Source organism: Lissotriton vulgaris, chromosome 5 (genome assembly GCF_964263255.1).
Source record: "Lissotriton vulgaris chromosome 5, aLisVul1.2, whole genome shotgun sequence".
Lineage (NCBI taxonomy): Eukaryota > Metazoa > Chordata > Amphibia > Caudata > Salamandridae > Lissotriton > Lissotriton vulgaris.
This window is the reverse complement of record NC_141693.1, coordinates 1,072,636,605-1,072,644,001: the sequence shown is the minus strand read 5'-3', so window position 1 is coordinate 1,072,644,001 and position 7,397 is coordinate 1,072,636,605.

Here is a 7,397-nt window from a genome sequence, read left to right as displayed (position 1 = left end):
CTCCCTAGTACAATTATGTAAAACCCTGTGTTAGAAATTGGATTTCTGGTTGGCTAGGGCTTGTGCCTAAGCCAGGCAGAAACCACCACTCTAGTCAGGGCAAGGTAGTTACACTCTGAAGATAACCCCTGCTCACCCATTTGTTAGCTTGGCACAAGAAGTCAGGCTTATCCCAGAGGCAATGTGTAAAGCGTTTGCGCAACACACTCACACAGCAGCAACACATAAGGCACACCACAAAAGAAACTCCACACATGGGTATATAAAAAATAGCCTTTGTATTATTCAATACACATTAGAATCATAATCGGACATATACACTGTGCCAACTGGCACTAGGCAATATTTACAGGGGATTCTATACACCTGGCAGTGCCAATCGGGCCACTGTCAGAACCTTTTAGAAAGCACGAGTAGGAAATAACGTAACCAGTAACTACTGGTATAATAATAACCTCAGCATTATATCACTTTAGGCATAAGACATATCCTGAATAACTATCAGAGGCATAGATACATTATGCCTAAATCACATTAGATCAGGCATTAAAATCATAAGCATAATCGTTAGGCATCCCATTAGGGCCTGCGTCCTACTGACATAACTGACCCCAGACCAACTGACCTTTCCCTGGGGGTCAGATTGCCCTATGTCCAAAAAGTCAGGGCATAGCTGCCAATGCAGCGAAATCAGAGTACGCAATGCGCTGGGGGTGGGGGAGTGCAATTCACTCCTTTCTTAGGAAAAACAAAATGCCCACAAAGAAAAATGGCACTGGCACTAAACGTGCAGTGGAAGCCCCACTCCGGGACTATGCCTGCTCTCTCTTGCGGTGCAGCTGTGGTGAGCCAAAATGAGCACTGGCACCTGTGGTGCCTCTGGAGCCCCACTCTGGGACTCCTACAACAATTCCCCTTTGTTGTGGCTGCCCGCACCCTGGCATTGCAGCTGTGGCAGGGCAATAACTCTGGGAGCTCCAACACTGCTCCACTTAGCCCCCACTCACTGGGACTCACCTGCACTCACTGGCGCCATCGAAAAAGCATTGAGAATGTGCCTCGTGTCACTCGTTACCGGGGCCTCCCTCGTGCCATTACTTGGCACCAACGAACTTCAACGCTCCAGCCCCACTCACCGGGCTATTATTCTGGACTCTTCCAGCAGCTCCAGGCAGGTCCTCAGTAACAGGCAATGTGCCACGGCTGGTCCCACACCCGGCTCTTCTTTGCTCACACCATGGGGCTCTCCCCCAGCACACTGGAACCCCTCTCAGGTGCACACAGGCTTCCTGACTCCGCAGCAGGCCCCGCCCACAGTCAGGTGGCGGTTGCCTGAATTCCTGGTTGCGTTGCGGCCGCTCTTCGTTTTGGGTCAGGCCGCGGTGGTGATTTCTCGCAAATGCGGGGTGGCTCCCACTTAAAAGGTACCAGAGTGCGGGTGGGCTCCCGCCGATACACACAAAATGCGGAGTGGGCTCCCGCCAATAAACACAAAATGTGAGGTGGGCTGCCGCCAATAAACACAAAATGCGGGGTGGGCTCTCGCTGCTTCTCAGCAACTCGGGGGAATCCTTACACCAGGATTCCCTGCACCATCAAGCAGTACATCGCTGCAGGCCACCCCCGCTCCTCCCTTCTGAGAAGATATAGTGCACACAAGGCGCTTAAGTCCCAAAGTCCCAGGGGCTCAAGGCTGGGCCCAGGCCGGCCATCTCACAGGGCCCTCCAGCAGGGAGGCAGTCCCTTGTGGCGGTTCCTCCTGGGGCCCAGCAGCAGCAAGTCGCCTGGAAGCACAAAAGCACAACATGTGTATGGGTCACAGCCCCAATATTTATACCCATATTTGATTTGTCTGCCCTGGCACAGGGCTTGGGGGAACCAGCCTAAACTGGTTCTGATGGGGTTTTGACACTTACTGGAGGTATCTAGTGGGCTAATTGGACCGTAGGGACCCATCTGAATTCAAGGGGACTTAATCTTCCAAAGTAAAATGACCACAAGGCGCATTTACACAGTGGTGAAGGGTGGGGATGAAGCCTGAGGTGACTAGTGCAAACACGCCCTGTGGCACGTTTTAAGTTGGGGAAATAATTCCCCTTCAATCCTGAGGGCCCCCGAGTGCCAACTAGCCTATCAGGTGCTGCCAGTAAGCGATACTGCACTGCATTGCAGAGAGGTGGTCCAGGCCGTGCCCCTTTTTACACCTCTCTGCAACGCAGCTCTGTGGCGCTACCTAGAGAAACCTTGTGGGCTAGTTGGACCCATGGGACACTCAGGATTCAAGGGGACTATATCCTCCAAATTAACATGGCCACACCGTTTGCACACATGTCACCTCAGGTCCCCCCTCCCTTCACCAGTGTGCAAACGCGCCTTGTGGTGCATTTTAAGAGGTACTTTCAATTCCCCTGCCCTATTATGTACTAAGGGCTTACAGAGGAGGCCATGGTAATCACAGGGGTACCCCAACGCATAGTGCTCCCTAGTGTTTGTAGGTGTTTTAACTGTATTCTAAGTGTCTTTTAGCATAGCACTGGCTCTAGTACTGGTTAGTCAGAGTCAGTTACCACCAGTACCCATCTGAAAAAGTTGAGGGTACAGGATGATTTTACAACAAGGCCTCTTTCTGCTCCCCTGTTTGTTCTTTCTACACATGTTCCTTCTTCCTGCACTTTTCTTCATCTTTGAGAACTTCTGTTGCTTCTTTCTGCATTTCTTTTGCTTCTTTTGTGTGTTTTTTCTTCTTTCTGCATACCTCTGTAGGCATTGGTAGAAACTAGCATTTAAAAAAACCTTAGAAATTCACTGAAAAAACCATAGGTTTCAGGCACGTATAGTTACAAATTAGCATTTAAAAAAGCTTTGAAATTCACTGAACAAGCCATAGGGTTCATGCATGTTATAGTTAGGAATTAGCATTTTAAAAAACCTTAGAAATTCACTGAAAAAAACCTTAGGTTTCATGGGTGTTATAGTTAGTTAGACATTTCACTCGTACAAAACCATTGAAATTCCCCATTATAGTTAGTTCAGCTAACTATAACTCGTGCACCCGCAATGCACTGCTGATGATGTCACATATTACATAACTCATGATAGGGTAAGTGACATCACTGATGACATCCCAAATGACATCACAAACAATACAATTAAAAAATTCTTAAAACATCACAATATGTGATATTTGGTGTACCTCTGCACTCACTCACCTTGGGCAGGTGTCAGGCCTGCCACCTGCCAGCTTCAGTTCTTTGACCACCTGAGCATTGTTGCTGTGTGTTTTGCTAGTCCTGCTGCAGTTTTGAGGCTCTGGCATTGCACTCTAGACTGCTGGCAGGCAGACGACAGGCAGACAGGCTTAGCATATTTTAAGTGCAGCACCCAGAGGTCATAGATGAAAATAGTGTTGCTTTGAAAAATGCAACCACACAAAGATAAGCAAACCGCAATGCCTATAACGTTTTTGAATTAAGCACAGGGCTTTGAAAAATTCAGGACTCTCTTGTCTAAAAGGGGGTCAGAGGACATAATTCAGTCTCATCGCCAACCTGCTGCAGAAAGGTTGAGAGGTGTTTCTTTATTTGTCATCAGCCACTTGCAGACCTCGTAATCTTTTAACCCCTTCCATGCTCATGACGAGCTGAGCTCGTTATGCATTACAGTGCTCCTGTGCTCATGAAGAGCTGAGCTAGTCATGAAACAATGTATTTCAAGGATCTGCAGCACAGCAGAGAAATCTCCCTAGCAGCGATGAGGCTAAACAATGCTACCCAAAGGGGACTAACTCTAGCTGTACTAGCTAGCACCGAGACACTGGGAAATATATCAGAACAGGAGCAATAATGCATAGTAGTAGTAGATTTCAACATAGACTTGGCATACAGACATAAATCCACTTTTAAATGTGGACTGCCCATAGAGAAGCATGCATTTTATACACTATAACAGCACAAAGGTGAATGGCTCAATGTGTAATCAAATATATTTTTTATAATCTTATACAAAGTTGCATGTCTCATTCAAACACGTATTTTACAGCTGCCAATCATCTCGTATGTGCATGTGTGTAGTATAGGTATGGGGGCTTTAATTACTACAGAACAGAAGGTGCTTTTTGGCTTCAAATATCAGGTTCTCTTCCTTTTTCCTCCCACCCTGGTAATACTTAAGTGAGCAAGAATAGGATTTTAAACAGAAGTAGCATTTATTTTTCTAAAGTCACACAGATTTGATCCTGTAGGAGGACGAAGAACATAAAGGAGAATCTGTAGTAAGCTTACATCTCATCCAAGCTTACTTAAATAGCCACTCTAGATCAGGTAAGAATCACCTATTCTGAAATTGCTGACTAACTGTTTGTGTTATTAATATTTTTAAACAAATTAGTGACAGGGTGTTGGACTTGGCCCTTTTTGCAAGGTCATCCCTGAACTTTTTGCCTTCCTCTTAGCCTTTTTTCTGACAAGGTGTTATTAGTTTTAGGACCCTGGTCACTTTAGCGCTGCTGTTCAGTGTAAAGTGTGTGTGCTCTCTGTAGTAAATATGGTAAGATTGGTCTACAACTGTTTGGCATATTTAATTTACCTGTCAGTCCCTTGTAAAGTGGTATCTCAGATACCCTGGGCCAGTAAATTAAATGCTACTAGTGGGCTTGCAGCGCTGATTGCGCCACCCACCAAAGTAGCCTTTCAAACCAGTCTCAGACCTCTGCCAGTGGGCAGTGTTACTGCTACTGTGACGTGATGCCTAAAGTGTGTGCCATGTCTGTGACCCCCCCTTTTACTACATGTCAGTCACCCCTAAGATAGGCCCTTGCTAGCCCTATGGGAGTGGGATGCATTGTAGGACATGTACCTTAAGTGTGTGACATATCCTGGTAGTGACAAACAGCCATTTTGGTTTCTCACTACTGAGAGGCTGCCCTCCCATAGGAATGCATTGTGGATTCCCTGAACAGTGTTTTAGTGGTAATTCCTGATATGAGAGGAGCAGCGTGGTCAAATTTAGTATATTGGTTACATGTCTGGCTTTGGAGTGACAGGGGCCTGGGAGGTGTGTGTGGCTCCAGGGAGGGCTGGGTGAGTCAGTGCTAGGCTGAATAGGGCATCTGCATTTGTAGTAGAGGGAGGAGTAGTCCCCTGACCCTGCATAGGTCTGTGCCTGCCTATGTGAATGCTGGCTCCGCCCCCTGTGGTGTGTCTGATGATGAGCCACATGGCTCCCCTCCAGAGGCCTTAATCGGCCCCAGGGACCCCATGCCCCAGGGTATTGCCTTTTTAAAAAGATTCTTTTGGAGGGGGGCTGCGTGGCCCCCCTTCTCAGGCCCCTTATGGCCCCGGGGACCCCATCCACCGGGGCTGGCCCTCTCCGTTGGGGAGCATGGGGGGTCCCCAATCCCCCCCACGGTCCCTCCGGCTCCCCGCATCCCTCGGGAGCCGGCATTGCTTTTCCACATGGGGAGCTGCTAAGATGCATGGAAAAGCAATTTAGTTTGCTTTTTAAAAGAGAGAGCAGGTTTCCCTGCTCTCTCTTTCAAAATCCAAGCCAAGTTGGCTATGGCAGCCATGCTGCCATAGCAAACTACGGTGTCCAAGGGGGTGGGCACCTTGGGAAACTGAAGGAGCCGGCCCTGGGGCGTGGCGGTCCCCAGGGCCATGACAAGGCTCCAGGAGGGGGCTGCGTGGCCCGCCTCCCACAATTTGCAAAGTACCGGGGAGTGGTGGTCCCAGGGGCTGGCCCAATCCCAATTTTAATATTTAGAGTCCAGGGGAGCTGGCGGTCCCCTGGGTGTGTGTGGGGGCTTGAGCCCCCCACACAAGTTATTTTTATTTTTTTTAAAGCCCTGGGGGTGGAGATCCCCGGGGCTGTGGGGGGGCACAATACCAAGTAAGTAGAGCCCCGGGCGGTGGCTATTCCTCTGGCTTGGGGGGCCTTAGAAGCCCCCCCAACATTGAACTAAGAAGCCCCGGGGTGGCGGTCCCCAGGGCTGTGGGGGGCAGTGTGCCCGCCACAATCATAATTAAGTAGAGCCCCAAGTGGTGATGATCCCTAGGGCTTAGGGGATTTTGGAGACCCTCCCAACATTAAACTAAGAAGCCCCGGGGTGGCAGTCCCCGGGGCTGAGGGTGGGTCATGTGACCCCTGCAAATATTCTTGCTTTGCCCCGGGGGTGGCAGGCCCCAGGGAAGAGTGGGGGGATTAGGCCCCCCACACTATTTTTCAGCATGCCCCCTGGACCTGACCCACCCGGGGCTAATTATTAACGAAGCGCGGGAGCCCGAGTTTTGTTTTTTTTCCGCTGCCGGATCCGTGGATCCTCTGCGGATTTTCCAGTTTAAAAAAAAATAATAATAGTTTTGGGCTCTGGGGGTCCTTGTAGGACCCCCTAAGCAGGCCTAGGGGTCAGGGTGTTTCTACCCCGCCCCCTTTTTGCATTTTGCGCTCTTGTATGACTGATTTCTTGAACCTCGGTTCTACAGAGGTACAAGATGGCTGCCAACATTTCCTGGTTTGGAGTGTTGACAGCCAATTAGCATACACCTCGTGATCGGGAGGGAGCGTGGATCCTCCGCGGCCATAGATATATATGTGATTTTACTTTTGATTTTCTCAGCTACTACTGAACGGATTTACATCATTTAAAAAAGGGTTCATTCGGAACCAAGAAGTAACTCTTTGCCAAATTTGTTGTAATTCCGTTCAGTACTTTGGTCTGTAGCCGTGTCTAATGTCTCCTATGGAAAATTGCATGGGAAAACACGTTTTGAGACCCCCATTTTTTCTTGGCCCGCTTGCTGAATCACCCCGAAACTTTCAGGAAAGAAGCGGACAGAAGCGGAGCACAAGTTTAGAAAATTTCGCAAAGATTCATCAACCAGCGCCAAAGGTATTGAAAATAGAATGGTGTGAATTTCCTTTGGAAAATAGTACCTAACTATAACTACCTACTGGCGCCTGGGGCAGAAGGGGGCTGGGGGCAGCATTTCAGGCTTGCGTGCACTCCCGCCCCCGCCCGCCACGACATTGTCTGTATCACGGACAATGTCATGGCGGGCGGGGCGGGGGCGGGATTGCATGCAAGCCTGAAATGCTGCCCCCAGACCCTGAGCCTTACCGCAGTTGTTCGGGGCCAACCTCCCGCACCGGCTCCCTCCCGTCTCGTGTCCCAGAGCCTTACTGGAGCCGCCGTTCCTCCCAGAGCTCCTCACTTCACCGCCGCTCCTCCTCGTCATCACGTACGTTGCGGCCAGCACTACGTCGTGGGCGTCAGCGTCGCGGCCGGCGCTACTTTCAGGGCAATACTTTTTTTTTAAGTTATATTTTTAAATTTACGTTTTTTTTACTTTCTATAGCCCATGTCCATCTGCACACCCTGAGGATTACAACAATGTATTGGG